The sequence below is a fragment of the Mus caroli genome, unplaced genomic scaffold, assembly GCF_978045245.1.
Source record: "Mus caroli unplaced genomic scaffold, Mus_caroli_1 scaffold_5, whole genome shotgun sequence".
Taxonomy (NCBI): Eukaryota; Metazoa; Chordata; class Mammalia; order Rodentia; family Muridae; genus Mus; species Mus caroli.
In genome coordinates this window covers 125,790,441-125,810,984 of record NW_028227260.1, presented here as the reverse complement: position 1 = coordinate 125,810,984, position 20,544 = coordinate 125,790,441, and the positions used below count along the sequence as shown (strand labels likewise).

The 20,544-nt window shown below is 38.3% G+C and overlaps 1 pseudogene; it reads right to left on the bottom strand.

Annotated features, from left to right (window-relative positions):
- Positions 1 to 532: 532 nt before the first annotated feature.
- Positions 533 to 2,164, bottom strand: LOC110287135 (fas-activated serine/threonine kinase pseudogene; annotated as a pseudogene).
- Positions 2,165 to 20,544: the final 18,380 nt, after the last annotated feature.

The window sequence follows — 20,544 nt, the reverse complement described above, 5'->3', positions numbered from 1 at the left end:
CTTAAGTAACCTGGTAAAGGAGTGTAAACTTGACTAATTCAAACACCATGAACATACTGATTTCTCTACTCTTCCATTGCCTTTAGCAGGTACTGGTAACTGATCTTTAAACCACTTATCATAGGGTTTATAGTTGCCTTCTAGTCCTTTTTCATTTTTTAGTATATATTAGTTGAACAAAGTAATAAATTGTATTATGATATTTCTAGATGTACATACAATATACATCAAGAATAGTCACCTCCATTATATTTATTCAGTTATTCCTGCAATTTTATGCTTTTACATCACCATGGAGCAATTACGATACTTGCTCTGCTTCATTCTTGATCCTCTGGATTTAACAAATTAAAGAAAAAGCATAAATGCATATACTTGGAAGACCAACAGGTTTTACTTATTACAGTCAACATGTGATGCATTCATTTCCTACATAAGTCCATTCTTTTTATATGGTTAAATAAAAGTCCAGTGTGTTTGTAGATTATATTTTCTTTTCATCCTTTTTTTTTTTACAGGAAAGAAATGGATTTTAATGAAAAAAATAACAGGGGGCCAAAGTGCAAATTGTCCACCCTCCTTGCCATAGGGGATCCATACTGAGCCCTGTTTGTACTCCCTCAACCACCTCAGGTCCCCAGCGGAGACATAAGGCCTGAAGCTTTTGCCTAAGGTAGCTCTTAAGCCAGGGCAGGCCTCTTCAAAGATGCTAGTTCTTCAAATGGCAGCAGCAGGAGTTGGTAGCTCATTAGGCCCAGGTGCAGCTCTCTCGGAGCCGGAGAGCCAATCAGCACCCTGCTATCTTGGCAGAAATGCCAGCTTTCTCGCAGCATCAGTACCACCCTTAGGGCAGGGTCTTGGGTTGTGGGATTAAAGCTAGCCTGCTCCTGTTGGCAGGACCATGGTGCGTGGGGCAGGAAGAGGTCTTGTGTCCTCATAAGTAGCACAGCACCAGAACTACCCAAACAGGGTAGAAAGTCTGTGCTGTAACCTGGAGGTGCAGTCTGATCCTGTTAGTATTTTTCTTTCCCTAACAGCTGGCGCAGCCCCTCAGCTACTGTGTCCTTGTGACTGTATTTGCAGCATACACTGTCAGTGATGAGAGGTTGTGGGAAGATGAGTACTCATTGCCTTTGGGGAAGGCAGGGGCCTTGGTATCCTGGGAGTTCAAACTCCACAGCTCTTTAGAGTAGAGAGAGGTAGCATCACACAATCCTAGAAGGAGTGGTGCCATTGATGTGGTTGATGAAACTGGGGGACAAGACAAACTGCAGGGCTCTGAAGGGCAAGCACTGCAGCTGGCACAGTGACATCAAAATGTTGACTGTGGTCAAGGGAACCCCTGGTTCCAGAGCCAGGATCCTATCAAGACAGGGCATAAACTGCTGCTCCAGGGGCATGTAGTTCAACCTCCCAAAGGGCAGGACCAACTTCTGGACTACCTTGTATTGAGCTAGGCTTCCTGAACCACCAGGAAATGAGCAATGGTTTGCAGAAGTTGGGGATCCCGCAACAGGTGATGGACCAGGTTCTAAGCCAGAAGCACCATTACATGAGGAGTCAGTGCTTCTGGCTATGCCTCTGCCAGGCTTCTGATCAGATGCTGACGAGGGTACCACAGAAAACCTGAGCAGCTCAGGGCCACTTCGAAACTTTGACCATCATAGATGGCAGGCTGATTTGGGAAGGGTGGTTTTGGAGGGAGACAGGACCTTTGCTCCTGCTCGAGGGCACACATGAGTGGTCCAACTGATGGAAAGTCAAGTAAAATTGCAAGGTGTAAATATACATGAATGTTGTGAACATAAAAGGACGGGCAATTTCAGATGATGAGCTGACTCAAGTCCTGCAGTGTGGCTTGCTCCACCGGAGAGGGCCTAGGCTGAGACACCAAGAGCTGGCCCAGATGAACAAGTGCCACAGTTTAGTGATGAGCTTGGACCTTGGTGGGGTTCTGGCTCAGGCATCACAGTAGATTCCCAGGGTTCTTTGCCTTTTTCAGAGTCCGATGAAGCCCTTGAACAGGGCCTCCTCCAAAAGGCTGGTCCCCAGACTTGCTGGGTCCCGAACAACAGGGCTATACTAGTGGAATTAGCAGCAAACCAGACAGCCACGCAAGGGAAGTCTGGGCAGAGAGCATGATTCAAAGCATGGGGCTTGGTGCTGTAGACCCTGAGGGGAAGGCCCAAAAAACTGGGTGAGGTTTCCTCCAAGTGGAAACATGCTATCTAATCTTTACATGAGTCTCTATCCAAAGGGCATGGGACTCTCCAGTCCCATGTCGGTCACTCTCTTGGATGGTCTCTGGGACAGGAGCCAGGCTCACCCTGTAACCTCATCATCAGCTAGCCACAGAGTCTGCCATCTTCCCCAGATTATATTTTCTTTATCCATTCACTTATTGAAGAATAACTTGAATGTTACTATTTGCCCCTGCCTGCAGGGCTAAACAGCAAGAGTTTCCAGAGAGGGAGTGAGAGTGGAAGGAACAGGAGACAAAAAGAAAGGAGACAAGACAATAATCTGATCAAGTCTCATTTACTCTTGGGAAACATAGGACTTATAAAGCTGCAAACCACAAACAGTATTGCCCAGGTACACAGCCTAAGCTGGTTTTATCACTTGGTAACACATTGATGTCAATAGAATGTCCCTATTGTAAAATGTCTGAAAAGTCACCTATCGTATAATGTCCCAAGTAAATTACAAGAACAGAAGCAAGATCATAGAAAAAATGAAAGTGTTAAGATGATGGCCCAGGGACAAGATGGAGGCTGAGATGCTAGGAGCTTTTGAGCCTCATCAACTATTGTTTGGGTATTATGACATTCTACAATTATATATATATATATATATATATATATATATATATATATGTGTGTGTGTGTGTGTGTGTGTATGTATATATATATATATATGTTGCTTTATAAGATAGCTATATAGCTATATCATTGTAATAAAATCATCATGGTATGGTAGATTAAAAATAGAATGATTACAGATTATAATAATTCCACAGTCAGGCAATACTAGTACACACTGTTAATACCAACACTTGGGAGGCAGGGGCAGGTAGATCTGTGAGTTCAAGTGAAGCCTAATCTACAGAGCAGGTTCCAGGACACCTATAGATTCACAGAGAAACCCTATCTCAAAAACTAAAACTAAACCTAATAATATTATAATTTTTTGGTGTCTTGTATATGTTCTTCAACAGTGTATGCACTGCTGTCAGTATTGATGTTGTTATTTTGAAGAACTTGCATCATGCCTAAAACTTCCTGTAGTTTTACTGAAACTTCAAATTAGAAGACTGGGAAAGCTGAAATACAGTAAGCTTCTCTACAGATATTTCTCCTAATAGTATACTTACCCTATGATGATGGAAAAGATGGCCTAGTCGGCCATCACTGGAAAGAGAGGCCCATTGGACACACAAACTTTATATGCCCCAGTACAGGGGAACGCCAGGGCCAAAAAAAAAAAAAAAATGGGAATGGGTGGGTAGGGAATTGGGGGGGGAGGGGGGACTTTTGGGATAGCATTGGAAATGTAATTGAAGAAAATATGTAATATATATATATATATATATATATATATATATATATATATATATATACCTTTCACCTCTTAATATGTAAAATCGATACAGATGTAACCATGGTTAAAATAAAGTCATAAGACAATAGGAGGTTCACATAGAATTTAAATAGATGGCATTTTCATTTTAACCTTTGACATGCATTTAGAGAAATTGGAAGAATTATTAAAAGTGTCCACAATTAGTGCATCGCTCTATGCAAAATAGTGCTTTATATATTCCTGTTTTGATGCTGTTTGAGACTGGATTCAATATTTATTGGGAATGTTTATTTCTAAAATGTTTACTAGGATAAAATTCACTAGAATGTTGAAATAATCTGCATTTATGAAATTTCACTCCACTTCAGACATGAAAACATAAATAAAATATTTGGACCAAAATAAAACTCATAGGTGATTTCAGAAGGCCCTCTTGATTTGTGTCACAGGTTGCATTGTTTCTATACTCTTAACACCTGAGCCTTAGTACAGGATAAACAGCTCTCCTGACAGGTGACCCTGAAATGACAATAGAATATTCAGACAGACATTCTATTAAGCTCATTTTACTACATAAAGCCCCAAAGTGGACATAGAAATTTTTATGAATATTAAATGTGAAGGCAAACAAAGTAGGTTTCTTTTCTCAATTGTCATTGAAGCAGAACATTAAAACAATATCTACTTCTTATGAATCATCAATTAATCAGCTTTAATATGTTCTGTCAACTCTACAATTTAAAATGAGTTCTATTCAAAGTGTTTTATGTGGTATAGGACCTTAAATATGACTTAGAGATGCAATAACCTAAAGTACTTCAAGAGAATATTTTTAACATTTAGAGTGAGGATGGAAGATAAAATCATAATTGAATCTGATTGAAGGAAAATTAAATTGATCAGAGTGAAGGAACAATTCCATACACTAAAAAGAAGCCTTTATTTGGGACATAATGCAAAATGAAATAATTTCATTTCAAATACATTGAAATAAGCAGTATTACTCCATCAAATTTCAACAATTTTGATAACAGTTTCTCTTGGTACTTATTGAAAAGAATTAAAAAGGATTGAACAATTTGGGTTAGATTTCTGCACTTTACTTTCAAAGTTTTAGAACAGATAATGCCTTCTACTTCTAAACCTGTTATCTTGGTTTTTCTAATTGAATTGATAAAAGAAATAGCTAACATGGGATTTGTGTGTTTGAGAACACAAAAAAGGACTTGTTTAAGAAAGAATGTGTATATACTTTATATAAAGATGGTTTCTATGCTAGCTGGGTATGGTGACTGCTGCCTAGAATCTCAGCATGATGGGGCTTGAAGCAAAAAGATAAGAAATTCCAGGATAATCTGGAATACATAGTTATTTCTTGCTACTCTGGGTTGCACAGTGAGTATAGCCTTAGAAAACAAATGGAAGATTGTCTTAATTGTTTTTACATTTAACAATGTAATTTTACACAGTGTGCTTGAGAAAGTGAAATGGAATTTAAATATAAGGTTAAATGAAAAACATATAGAAACAGTAAAATTTTCATGCAATGAATTTAAGAATATAGAGTCTGTAGTTTGATTTTGGACATCTTTAAACTTGGAAAAACACTTCTGGAAAAATCAGTCATAACTGGAGAAAATATTCTCAGATTGCTCTATTTAAGCAAATATGCCTACAAGTTTTCTGTGTTGCCCCTTGACTTTCAAGAAAGTCAAGAAAAGTTGACATTGTTCATGATGTTAGCTATTCACTAAAAAAAGACATGGTTCTCAGTATTGACTGGGAGTAGATGCTTTATATTTTCTCAGAAAAACTCATGCAAAATGCCCTATACTCTCATTTTTCTAGCTGTGTCAACTTTAAATTTTTATTATTTTCATCTATAGTCTATAGGCTATAGTCCATTTGTTCTTTTCTTTTTTACACCCAACTTCTTTTGCAAACTATTCTTTCTGCTGTGAGTTTCTCCTCCTCCTCCTCCTCCTCCTCCTCCTTCTTTTGGTTTTTTGAGACAGGGTTTCTCTGTATAGCCCTTGCTGTCCTGGAACTCACTCTGTAGACCAGACTGACCTTGAACTCAGAAATTCGCCTGCCTCTGCCTCTCAAGTGCTGGGATTAAAGGCATGCACCACCATGCCCGGCTTTGCTGTGAGTTTTTTATGAATGTATGGGACTACATAGAATTAAACACAAGAAAACACACATACTATTTTCCATCCACCTTGTGTTTATACAGAAGTTCCATAAATGTAAAATCTGGCAAAGTGCTCTCAGGAATAACAGATAGTTAGCCTACCTTTTGATTGTGTGATGATAAATTTTTTTACATATTTAAAATCATTAAATTCTGAAAAATATCATCAAAATGATACTTTCTAGTTTCTGAGATTTGGAATGCATAAAATTATCACATTCAGCTGTAAAATAACAGAGGCTTTTCCTTGTGGATAAAACTATATAATGATAGATATGCAGATTATCTTGTTTTCATAATTATAAGTAATACTAATAATAGAATTATTGATGACATTACTATTTATATTTAACCAAACAGAAAATTATTTGTGGTGATGTTTGTTTTTTAAGGTAATTGGAAATGCTTTTCAGTAGACATATAAGATAAAAATTTCCTTTTCTGTACAAGTTTCCTTTGGTGTTGGAGTCTATCACAGAAATTTGGAAACCAAAGTTGAGATTTTCTTCCATTTTATGATTTTATGTCTTAGTATTTAAGGAACATAATGGACATGTAAAAGATATCTGATCACAGCCTATCGCTGATGGAAGGAAAGGCAGGAATTCCTGCAGGACAGGAACCTGGAGCAAAAAGTAAAGAGAAAACATGGGATTGCTCATTGCTGGCTTGCTCCTCATGACTTACCCAGACTATTTTCTTATAAGGCACAGGACCACTTGGCAAGGATGCAAAACCCACAGTGTCTAGGATCTCCCACATCAATTATTCAAAAACATGTCCTTACATACTTTCCTAAACTAACAGTAACATTTCCCAATTAAAATTCCTCTTCTTAGATGAGTATAGCATGTGTCGAGTCAGCCAAAAAAAAAAAAAAATGACCAGGGCTTACTTTGATCCCCATTTTCAATTGTGTATAAATTATTTGGCTAAGAGTAAATGTAACTTGATCTCTCTATTGGCCTACATCGCCATTACTGGTTTTACTGACTGGTATTTTCTGAAGTAATTATATGTCCAATAATCTACTCCAGAAAGCTAATGACATACTTCCTAAAAACAAAGTATAGCAATAATTATGTAAAATTAGGAACTGGACAGACTGAAGCTTCAATACTTTCTACTATTTATAATTTTTCTTTTTTCAAATTATAATTTAATTATAAGATGTATCCTTTGTCCCTTTTCCCTTCAACCTCTTCCATAAACCTCTCTCCACCCTTTTTAAATTCATGGACACCCTTTTGATTCGTTGTGCATGCATACATGTATTTGTATATAGATATGTATTTCTAAACATAACTAGTTTAGTCCATAATATTAATTGCATGTTTTCATTACCAATCACTTGGCACTCAACAATCATTTTGTGTATTCTTCCTTGAGGAAGAATATTTCTTCAGCTCTTAAAATTTCAGTTACTTGTTGTTGTTTATATGGGGTTCAGGGATTTTAAGCATTTCCCTGTCCACTTTGACATGTCATTAGTGTCATCCTTATTCAAATCATGTTTTGTCAGCCACATTTATGAGAATATTAAGATATAGTTTCTGATGTTACTAGGAGACACAAATTCAGAGCAAACTTCAGGAACTTCTGGCTCATAAAATCTTTCTAATTCCTCTTCTGCAAAGTTTCCTTAGCCTTTGGTGCAAGAGTGCTTTTTAGATATATCGGTTCCATGACTCTGTATTTTGAATAACATTTTTATAGTGATCCCCATCTGTTGCAAAATGTAATTTCTTCAAAAATTGATGAATTCTAGCTTGTCTGTGGGTATAAGAGAAACGTTTATATTGTTGCTAGGGATTATGTTTTAGTAAATTAGTAGCTGTAGATTCTCCCCAGTAACCACAATTTCACTAGCACTGAGTCTTTAGCTAGATTTCTGCTCCAAGACTTGGTTTTCCTTGTGTTGGGTGGGTCTTAAGGCCAACTAGAGAGATATTGATTAACACCAAGGTTTGTGTTCCACTAGTCATTTTTAGTGTATTGTGCTATTGATCTAGTTAATAGGTATCATAGCTAGGTAAGACTCTCTATTGCCTTCCTCCTTTGGAAGCTTACACACACCTTCTGGTACAATGAAATTTAGTCCTCAGGAAGTGGGAAGGGAAGAAATGCAGAGAAAGCAAATTCTCTTTATGTTGATGGAATTACAAACTGCTGCAATCACTATGGAGATCTTTGTGAAGAAGTTTCAAAAAGCTAAACAAATATGACCTGGTTTATTACCCCTAGGCATATACCTAAGACTTGACATCCTACTCCTTAGATGGTTACTCAAACATGTTCACTGCTGCTGTATTCACAATAGATAAGAAATGGAAAGAACATAAATGGCTTATAATCAACAAGTGGATAATGAAAATATTGTACATATGTATTGTAGAACATCATTCAGTTGTAATGAAAAATGATATCATGAAATTTGCAGAAATATAGATAGCTAGAACAAATCATATTAAGTGAGGTAATTCAATCTCAGAAAGAATAAACATTGCATGTTCCTTCTTACTGAAGTCTCATAGGTCCAAATCTTCAGATTTAGTATATAGCATGTGGTGGCTACATAGACCAGGAAAGTAAAACAAGAACATTACCAGAATAGGTGAGTTGAGGGTCAATAAAGAAGGGACCATCAGTGTATAAGTAATCTAATAAGGGAAATGGGAACAGAGGGTGGTGGTGGGGATCCTAGGGGAGGAGAGTTAGGTAAATACAGAATATGGAACAAGTTGGAAGAAGGGTAAATCGGCATGTCAGATTATAAGTCATCAGATACAGAAAATGAAAAGAAGGGCTCTTTAGGGAATGGAAAACATAGCTACAGGAGAAGAAAGGAGGTAAGAAAATAACAATAAGGATTTCTGAAAAAGAAAACCCACAAGGAATTATGCTATTAAGTATATAACCCTAAATTCACACAATTGTTAGCATAAACATACATCTATATTTTTAGTAAACTTTACTTATCTGGGCTGATGTTTCTCTCTCCAGGAGCCAAAGCTCACCTAATAAGGCCCCAAATACCAAACATGAAAGCCATTTTCTATGTTGTGGCCAAGGCTGCCTAACAGACTCACAAAAAAATACAGCTTACCCCTAATTTCTTCATTGGGATCCTCACTCTTGGTCCTATGGTTGGCTGTGTGCATCCATATCTGTATTGGTTAGGAGTTGGCACAGCTTCTCATGAGAAAGCCAGCCATACCAGATTCCTGTCAGCAAGTACTTCTTGGCATCTGCAATAGAGTCTAGGTTTGGTGTCTGTAGATGGGATGGATTGCAGAGTGGCATGGTCTCAGGGTGGTCTTTCCTTCAGTCTCTGCTCCACTCTTTGTCCCTACATTTCCTTTGATAGGAGCAATTCTGAGTTAATATTTTTGAGATGGGTGGTTGGTCCCATCCATCAAATGGGGGCCGTGCCTATCCACTGGATATGGTCTCTACAGCTTCTATCTCCCTTTTGTTGGACTGAAGGAGCTGAAGAGGTTTGCAACCCCATAGGAAGATCAACCAACTAGATCCCTCAAAGTTCCCAGGGACTAAACCATCAAACAAAAATACACATGGAGGTGCCCATGACTCCAGCTGCACTCATAGCAGAGGATTGCCTTATCTGGCATCAGTGGGAGGGAAGCCTCTTAGTCCTGTGGTGGCTCAGTGACACAGACTAAGGAAATGCTAGGGTGCTGAGGCTGGAGTGGGTGGGTGGTGGGTTGGGGAGTACCCTCCTAGAAGAAAGGGAAGGGGGAGGAGATAGGGGAGGGGAAACCGGGAAGGGGGATAACATTTGAAATTCAAATAAATGAAATAACCAATACAAATGATAAAAAAAAAAAAACATACTATTTAAAGCTAAATAGATAAATGGTTCTAAAACAAAGCATGTAGCAATTTAGGAAGAAGGAAGAGCTCAGGGAATCACTGTGACAGAGGGAATGATAAAATGATAATAATAAAGCTGAGTGACTTTAGGTAGAAATTTTGAAAAATTGACTAAAATAGAGTAAAATTTAAATTTGTTCCCAGAATGATTGAAGCTTAGGTCAAGAGCTCACAATTAGATTTGGGGGCCAAAAGACTCCTCATGGATATGACTCAGAGATGCAGTCACCCTTCTAAGGCCATGGCCCTCTCAAATGAACTTTTCTAGGTCTTCAGCCATTTTGCTTTGTCCTATTGATTGTAATGTTCTTGCTGACCACTGATAATTTGATGTGTTACTAACTGTGAAATCTGGTACTCATTATAAATTGCTGATTGTTATTCTTTCATAGAAAGTTGTTTATGGGAGGAGCAATGTGAAATTATGTAATCAGTTTATCTCTTCCTGAGCTTTGTAGGTGTTTTATTACTATAGTGCTCTATTCTGCTACTTTATCCAGTACCTATTATAGAAATGCCATTGTTGTCTGTTATCTGGCTAGTCCGCAGGGTCTGGACTAAGGGGATGGATGAAGAGTCGTACCTAGGGTAACGTGTAGGCGATCTTTAACCCTAACAGTATATTTTGAAATTGTGCTTTGTTCGCTATCTCCAGTGTCTTACCCAGTTGTGACTTTGCACATAAAATTCTCTGTTCTTTAAAAAAAAAAAAAAAAAACTTTCTATTGCTTTTTCCCTTAGCTATTCTTCATAAGTGGAAGGTAAATCCCTATTGCCTATGGCTGAAGACAACATGAACTTAAAAAAATCAGGGCCCAGATTTCCCTGAACTAGAATTGATTTGAAGCTTTTATATGCAAACAGCCATTGTACAAACATATCAAATTTATGGGAATTTTTAAAATCAAAACTTGATACTTTCGTGCAAATCATTACCAGGCCTAATTAAACAGTAAAATAAACATCAGTCCTATATTTTGCACATTCCTTAGAACTGAGAAAATGAAAATTTGAATGAGAATATCCCAAGCCTTGTAAAGTATACATTAAAATGAGAAAGGAAACATTACTGATATTAGCTTAAAGATATACATACATATACATATACACATACACATACACATACACATACACATACACATACACATACACATACACATATACATATACACATATACATATACATATACACATATACATATACACAGAGAGAGAAAAAGAGAGGGAGAGAGAAAGAGAGAGAGGGAGGGAAAGAGAGATCTGCTAATAGTAATAAATTTTATAAAGGAAAGCTACATGACCCTGAAAACTTAGATAAAACATTTATTTCCATCATCCTTAGTATAGTTGTCTGAATCATAGTGGTTATTAATATAATGAGTCATACAGCTTATATTCACATAAAGAGTAATATTGGTACAGAAGATTGAATGGGAATATAATCCACAGAGTCTCTAATCACAGATGCTAGAAGTTGATAAAATACAGAATCTTTAATCTTTCACTATTATGAAGTGGGAACATTGATATAAAGACAGCTCTGGCCTCTGAGAAAGTACATATATATTCAAAGGAATTGATCATTTAAATAAAAATTGCCTGGACTATTAGTTATATAAATTGTTATATTAAAGAACAATTCAAAATTGAAGCATATCTTTTATAGTTTGAAACAGAAGGTGGGCTATGTTGCATGCATGCCAAATCATTTAGAAGTCTAGTTACAAGACAATGTCACTTGATGGCAGCTGTCAGCAGATGGACCCCAGCATATGTGCACTATTGAGCATGATTAATTTAATGACCTGGGATTAGGTATCTCAGAAAATAAAATAAACTACAGAGAGTAAAGGAGATCTGTGAAACCTCATGGCTTGACAAATTAAAACTTTGCAATTTTTCTTTAAGTACTATTAGTTACACAAATCATACTTCAAGGATGCAAAAGCTGTTACAGTTAGTAGTAAGTAGTTTCATTAGTGTTTAAATTAACTTCCCAGAAAATTGCAGATTTTACCTCTATAATTGAAAAACTATGCTCATTTTGCTTCTAAAAGCCATATATGTGTAAAGAATAGCACACCAAGGAACAAATCAGGACATGTCTCTTTCACTTTCAGAGAAATAACATCCATAACCACATATTTCTATACAGTATTACAAAAAGAAAAATGGAAAACACAAAATACTAAACACTATTTCCATTCCAAGCCTAAGGTTCATGGTAGTAGCATATGCCATTGTTTAAGAATGTTAGGAGATAGAAAAGATTATCGTGAGGAAAATTTATCTCCACATGAATATAAAAAGTTTATGTTTTTCACATATGATTTACTTCCCTTAAGTGCATAGAATTCAAATTATGTATTAAAGCAAAGTATGTTTATTCTATTATTAAAATCTAAATGAATGTTATTGTATATGTAATGCTGCTTAATCCTATGTTTAATTTGTAAAATGCCAGAAATATCCCTTATTACATAAAACTGTTCACCAAGTACCAGTCATAAGCTAAACACTGCACTAAAAGACATTTACTAAGTACTTTTGAAGCTATAGGATCACAATATTGGGAAGCAAGTTTATGTAATACATAAATGTAATACTCCATTATGCTATAGGCATTTGATGCAATGTTTTAAATTTCCTATTCTATAAATTAACTCATAACTCAATATTCATTAATATTCACTATTAGAAATTGATAGAATTGAAGAAAATATATATGTTTTTATCATACAAAACATATTACTAGGAAACAGTCTGCAAGAAAAGAGGAAAATACGCATTTGTTAAACATGTCAAAATAAACACAAATACTACTACTTAAACATAGATTTCTTTTATTATTGTGTACCTGTCCAGACATAACATATGATCAAGAGTACACCAAATTACTATTAACAATAGTTATAAACAGGCAGAGGTATGTTTAAACAAAGACAGATGTGGCATATCACAACTGTAACCTTAAAGAAAATTTCATGTTTATACAACATTGCATTACTAGGCAAGGTTTTAAGTAAGAGTACTGGTAATAACAACAAATCACTCTGTAAACTTATACTCTTGGTTTTAAAGAAGTCAATACAAGTAAACCAAAGAAAGTCTTCCTTATGCTATACCAGCATGATCCAGTGTGTACACAAATGAGTGGCCGAATTTTGTGATGTATTTTCAATAAATACATGTTAAAGAGATTCCAAATCAATGTTTATAGAACACTAATAGTATGTAGAAGATTTTGAATATTAACTATATATTATCTTATGCCATTTCTAAAATTGTTCCATGGAGCTTATAAGCGACTTTATTTCATCTATATTCCTGTCATTAATTATTAGAATAGTTATTGGGTAAATCAAAAGTAAGGAATACAAATACCCTAATGGAACATTTAGAGGTGAATAAGGCAAATAAAGCAATTGCAGGGATCCTACTTTCAATATTCATTCATGGATGAATACCTTCTGATGCTGTAGATACTTTTGATTTCCAAAACAGATACTATTATATTACTAGAAGTTTAGCCCAGTTAATAAGAGAATGTGATTGCCAAAAATTTCAATAGTTCCATTTTCTACATGGGCTACTGTAGAGAGAACATATTGTTTATTGTTTGGGTGCATCACGTATCAATTTAAAAAAAAATCACTATGAGCTATGGGAAATGGTAGAGAACTTGGGACATCCAGGAAACCAAAAGAATTCTTGGGTAGAGTCAGGCCCAGGAGATTTGACTGATGTGACTAAATGGAAACATGTTACCTGAGCACAGGTAACTAGCCATGCAACAGATTGTAGGTTAAAATAAATGTGTTATTTTAAGCTACAATCTAGTCATGGAAGAGCCTAGACATATGCCCAAGGTATTTCTCCCAAGGTATTTGTAAATATATTTTGTATCTGAGTCTTATTTCTGGGAGCATAAGATTTGAAGGAAAAACTTAACATCTACCAATGGTGCTTTTGTAAATGAATTATCTTTAATATTAATATTGTAGTGAATTAATTCAGTAGCTGTATTTCTTTTCCTTATGCTAGTCCCCGATATCCACAAAAAGAAGTTAAGGTTTATTTAAAACTGTACTGTAATAGCTGAACAGTTAAATAATTTACCTTAAGCTTCTATGCTTATGTGTCTAGATCCAGCCCCATCCCATGACACTTGCATATTATTGATGTTGGCATCAGGACCTCTGAAAACTGTGACATTTCATAGGCATGACCCACAGAACTGTGGCCAAGGCAACAGCCACCATATTCCCAGAATCCACTTGGCTCACCTCCCACATTTACCTTTGTTACGTCATTACACACAAACACACACACACACACACATACACACACACACACACATACACACACACACACATCTTGCAGCTGTTTAAGGAACCACTGGGCCCAGGGTATTCTCCTTTTTATATTAAGTCCAGTGCTTGCTGTATAGCCTCTAAGAGGCCCTAGTGATGACTTGGGCTTCTACCCTGGCTGATTTCTTTTTGGTTGTTGAATTGTTCTCAGGACGCCAGTACGAATAATCCAATAATTCCCCAATGTGTGCTGCAAACATACCTCCAGGCACCCCACAAGGATTTCTCCTGGAATATCTCCAGTCTTTGAAGCTAATGCCTGACTTGAAGTCATCAAAATTAAGATACCTCTTCAATAAGGTCAGCATTCAGTACCAGCTAAATAATAGTTCCAAATGGCCACTTAATGGTACCCTAGATCCAACTATTTTAAGGGATCTTAATACATACTGCCAGCGAACTAGTAAATAAAAAGAGTTCCCCTATGTCCAAGCATTCATCTATCTTTGCTCCAATCCCTCCATGTGCTTTTTTTGTTACCCAACCCAACTTCTCTTAGCCATGAAACCTACACAACCCCCTCCAGATGACGCTAAATGCTAGATCCAGCTAATGAACCACTGCCTTTCTGCTGCAGATCTGTTTCCACATAGCTGAAAACCCAAACTGCTGCCTCACTTTCTCCTTCTCATCAGGATACACCAGAGTCTGCTACCTCTACCTCTCCAGACCTCATTCCTTGTTCTGTGCCAGCTGCAGGTCGCTCCAAAGATCATACCTACCTTTACCCCTCCTATCACTTACTCTAAGGGCACAGCCAACCCCCAAGTCCTTCTCCCCCAGGGGCACCTGACCCAGAATCAGTCCTTCCTTTAAAAGACGTTGCTGGGGTAGATGGCCTTGTCAGAGTACGTGTTCCTTTCTTGCTTAGTGAACTTTCTCAAATAGAGAGCAGACTGAGTTCCTAAACCTCTAACTCCTCCACTTTTATTAAAGAGTTTCAATATATTTCTCAGTCTTACAGCTTGACTTTCCATGATGTACATATGATACTTACTAATAACTTTTTTTCTGAGAAATGTAGATGAGAATAAGGAGCAACGGAGAATGCATGCAGATGAAATTCATCAAACAGCATATCCAATCAGATCAGAGACAGTGCCTGACCAAGATCCGCATTGGTATCATAATTCCACAGGTGGTATTTTAGCCAGAGATGGGTTTATTACATATCTTTTGGCAGTCCTAAGAAAGGTGGCCTGAAAGCCAGTAAATTTAAAAACAAACAAACAAACAAACAAACAAACAAACCAAAAAACTCCAAGAGGTTGTCCAGAACAGCAGGAAAATCCATCTCTAATTTTAGAACGCCTAACAAAGGCTTTATTACAGTACACCAATCTGGACCCTGAAAACCCAGAAGGTAAGCAACTTATGATGACCTACTTCTTTTCCCAGAGCTACCCTGACATAAGAGCTAAACTTAAAAAGCTGGAGAGGGAACTCCTAACTCCACAGGCAGAAGTCTTAGCGCTGGCCTTCAAAGTGTACCATGGGAGAGATGAGAAATTCTGCAAACAAAAATACCATATTCTGGCAAATGCTGTCTGACCAGCCCCAGCCAATGCCCTGGGCTCCTGGTCTTCTAAGTCTCAGAGACTACGAGGTACCTGCTACAAATGTGGTCAACAAGGTCACTGGACAAAAGCCTGCCCTAATTTCTGCAAGCCAAAGGGTTCATGCTCTAGGTGCAATCAAGAGACACATTGGGCTGTAAATTGCTCTCATGTTACACAAAACAGGGGGAAATCCCTTCCAGATAATCCTCCAGATGCTCACCTAAGCTTGGCTATGGCTGACTGAGGAGACCCGAGCTCCCCTGACCTGACCACTGCCATCACTAGCAAGGAGCCCTGGGTAGATACTGTGGTATGTGGGCAACCCATCTCCTTCTTCTTGGACACTGGGGCCACTTATTCAGTCCTGATGGAGTTTTGGGGACCCACTTCTCCTTCTCATTTTCCTATTATCAGGGTAGGAAGATAGTCTTACTTCTCTCACCACTTAGCTACATTTTTAGGGGTGTACCTCTCACCCTTTTTGGTAGTGTCAACATGTCCTGTCCCCTTATTGTGAAAGGATCTTCTAGCTAGGCTGGGAGCCTCTATTTCCTTTGCTATCCCCATTTGCCTAAACCCAAGATCTCCAGAAGTTCCTCTGCTCCTTCTTCTAGCCAGCAAATCTACTAATACTACCTTGTTATTTCTTTATCAGCTTCTCAGGCAGATCCCTGAATCTGGGACATCCAGAACCCCTCTGTTGCTAAACACAATTCTGTTGTCAGCCAATTACTGGACTCTACCAGGTACATAACCCAAGCTCAATACCCCCCCCCTCCAGAACCTCAGGAGTCTTAAGCCTATCATTTCTGACCTCTTGAGAAAAAACAAACAAACAAACAAAACAAGCAAACAAACAAAATTACCTTCGCCCCAACTCTTCCCCCTTTAACACCCCTATATTAGCGTTTCGAAACCTAATGGAACCTATTGTCTGGTTCAAGACCTTAGGAGCATTAATTCTGCAGTGGTTCCTCTCCATCCTGTTGTGGCTAATCCTTACATACTTCTTTCCACTATCCCCTAGGGTACTTCCCATTTCTTGTCCAAGATCTCAAGGATGCATTTTTCTCTATCCATTTAGATGCCCAGTCACAGAACATATTTGCCTTTACCCGGACAGTTCCTGATATCCATTTTTCTACCCACCTTACCTGAACTGTTCTACCTCAGTGATTTCTGGACAGTCCACACCTATTTGTTCGGGCCCTGGCTTCTGACTTACTATCTCTGTTTCTCCCTAAATCTAAGATTATACTTTATGTTGATAATGTCCTTCTCTGTAGCCTCTCGCTAGAAATTAGCCAAGCTGACACCTCTGCTCTTCTAAATTTCCTCTCCAGTAGAGGCTACAGGGTCTCACATTCTAATGTCTAACTGCCCACCCCTCAGGTCACCTATTTGGAACTAACAATTACCCCAACCCACAAAGCTATTACCTTAGCTAGAAAGAATCTGATTCAGTCTCTAACTGTTCCTTCTACAAAGGAAGGGATTTTATCATTCCTAGGAATAACTAGGTTTTTTTTGTTTTTGTTTTGTTTTGTTTTGTTTTGTTTTGTTTTGTTTTGTTTGTTTGTTTGTTTGTTTTTTACGTTCACTGCCCACTGTAGATCTGGCCAGATGGATGGCTCTGTTGTCTCCAAGGGAAACAACCGAACTGATGAGGCAACTAGAGTTGTAGCCCTTAGGGGCCTGGGCTTCCTTTTCCCTCTTTTCTCATCCCTTATATGAAGCAGTGTTAGGACCCATCCCTGAACCTTTTCTCAAACCTATTACAAAGCCCTTTCAAAGGCTACAACAGGTTCTCCTTAAAGTCCCAGGTTTACATCTCCCTGACCTAACTCATCCTTTCCCCCTCTACGTAACTGAAAAAGAGGGATTTGCCCTTGGAATCTTAGGTCATCAACTAGAACCTTCTTTGGCACCTCCAGGGTTCTTTCTCTTCAGGAAGCTATAATAGAAGACATCACACTTACCTTCCAATCATGTCCACCTCTTAATGATTTCAATCTTCTTCCTTGACCAAATACTGACCACTCTCTATCTCACTCCTGCACTGAAATTTTAGAGGAACTATTGCCTCATCCTTCACACATTTGACCTCAGGCCATCTATACCTGGTATACAGATACCAGCTCCTTTTTACATGAAGGGGACAGGAGAGCTGGCTATGCCATAGTGTCAGACACCAAGGTGGTAGAGGCATAGGCCCTTCCTGCTCATACCACCAATCAACAGGCTGAACTAATATCTCTTACCCATGCCTTTCAACTGACACAGGGAAAATCCCTCAGCATCTAACCAGATTCTAAATATGCTTTCCATATCCTCCTGTACCTTGCTGCTATCTGGAAGTAATGTGGGTTGCTTACCATAAAACGAGGATCAGTAACTATTGCAAACCAAATTATGGCCATGCTAAAGCCTCCCATCTCCCCACAACTATTGGGATTGCCCACTGTAGATCTGGCCAGATGGATGGCTCTGTTGTCTCCAAGGGAAACAACCGAGCTGATGAGGCAACTAGAGTTGTAGCCCTTAGAGGCCTAGACTTGTCTTATCCTCCCCAGGACATTCTTACACTACAACCTACTTCTCTCCCTTCACCCCCTGACACCCACCAAACTCTTTCCTATCTTCACCAACTCTTTCATCCTAACAACCAAGCATTGTCTTATTTTGTTAAGACCCACCTACAGCCTACTCCTGAGGAATTATACTTCTGAAAATTTATCACTGCTTCTTGAAAAATCTATCAGATGTATGACACCAACTCAAGGTATCATAGCACCACTTTTCCTACCCATCAGGCTAGAGGTTCCCTTCCTGGAACTGATGGGCAACTTGACTATACTCACATGCCCACTGTCAGACTTGTCAAGTACCTACTAGTCTTGGTGGACACTTTCTCAGGGTGGGTAGAGGCACTTTCCACAACTAACAAAAGGGCTCAGATAGTCTCTGATTTCTTTCTCTAAGATATCATCCTTTTTTTTTTTTTTTTTTTTTTTTTTTTGCTGTCCCAGCCTCTCTCCAATCAGACAATGGTCCCAAATTTGTTTCCCAGATTTCTCAAATTCTAAGGCCCTAAACATCCCCTGGAATTTTCATATTCCCTAGCAACCACAATCTAGTAAAGTAAAAAGAACCATCTGCTCCTTAAAAACCACTCTTGTTAAGCTGTCAGAAGAACTTCACCTTGATTGGATAAAACTCCTACCTCTCAAGCTACCTCTCCTCATCTCCCCCTTTGATCTCATGTATGGACATCCAGTCCTTACTCCTGGTCTTTCTCCTAAATGCTCTCCCCTCCCAGACCATCTACTCACCCCATTACTTTGTCACTTCCATCATCTCCTATGGAACTTTGCTGAATACCATCTACTGTTGGCAGCCATACACTGTTTCCTGTCCACTGCTTGTCAATATTGACAACCAAGTCCTTCTATCCCCTCCATATCATTGGCCCTCACCACTTTCTCCTAAATAGCAGGGCCCTTTTAAGGTTATCTTCATGACCCCGACAGGTGCTAAACCCAAGGGACTCTCTCATTGGATCCATCTGTCTCACCTCAAACCTTCCATTCCTCCACCTAAAAATGACTCTTCTACATACATGTCGACCCTAACAGGATCATGCTCTATTAAGTTCCAGAACATGTTGAGACCACCCATCTTGTCCCCAAATCCAGAAAATGAGACTCTACTCTGGCAGAAGACCTCAACTTCACTGGATTAGACATAGATTTCTCATCCTTCCCCAGCTGTTCATTTTCATACAGGGTAGCCCTTACATCTGGAGATTTGAGGTTCAAGAAACCCCCACAGATATCAAACAGTCTTTTCAAATAGATTCAGGAAACTGCTTCATACCTGGATGCCAGGAGCAATTCCAAATTGCTATCACCTCTGTTCCAGTTATCCCACCTAAATATTATCTATATACTTGCTTTCTCTTTGTCCCGACAGAAGATTATTGTAGAAAATGACCAGACAAATACCAGGGCTGCCGATATTGTTCTTGTCAGATACATATGCTAGTATCTTGAACCAATCATTTCTTCTATCAATACCATAAGACACTTTTTTTCTACATACAACATTCATGGAATTCCAGGTAGGAGATGAGTTGTAGGTAAGCTCTACCATAAAAATCAACCTGGGTTCCCAGTAAGTACCATCCATATCCAGAGAAAATGTCTCAATTGCCCAACCCCTAGATATTGGAAAAGTAGTGGAGATAATCAATCACTCCTCTGAGATCCTTACCTCTTTGATATCACCTCTCATAAATGCACTAACTTGTCATTTTGCCTTTTGCTTCAGACTTTGACCTCAGCATACTGACTCCTTAATGTCACCAGGCCTGGACACTTTAAAAATTGCTGGTTATGTGTACCCCTGGAACTAACTCACATTGTCACTTACAGTATCTCCAGTGATATTGCCACGTATCACTTTGTCAGCTGTCCTGATTCCAATATCACCATGACTCCATACCTTACCTCTATCACCCTCCTTGGCAGGGCAAAATGTTTAAAGACTTCTGGGACTTCTGGGACATGTTCTGTAGGAACACTAAGTTCCCAAGACTGCAATAGAACCATAAACTTCAATATATCATCTCTGATACAATGTCCTGCAGTCCAGAACATGTCAACTATTTGTGGCACTCAGGCATATCATCACCATCCCACCAGGAGTTTGCATGTTGATATTCTTTCCATGAACTTGGAATAATTCAGGGAAACTAGCCACTGCTAATCCCAGTTGTAGATATGATAGCTGCTCAACATAATAGTGCAACTCAGGTCATGCCACTCTTAGTCACTAAGGGAATAGACATAGGTGCTGGTACTGTAATTGCAGAAATAATGACTTACATGATCCAGTATAATACATTCACTTCCCAGTTTAAAAGTGATCTTCAAGAAATGAC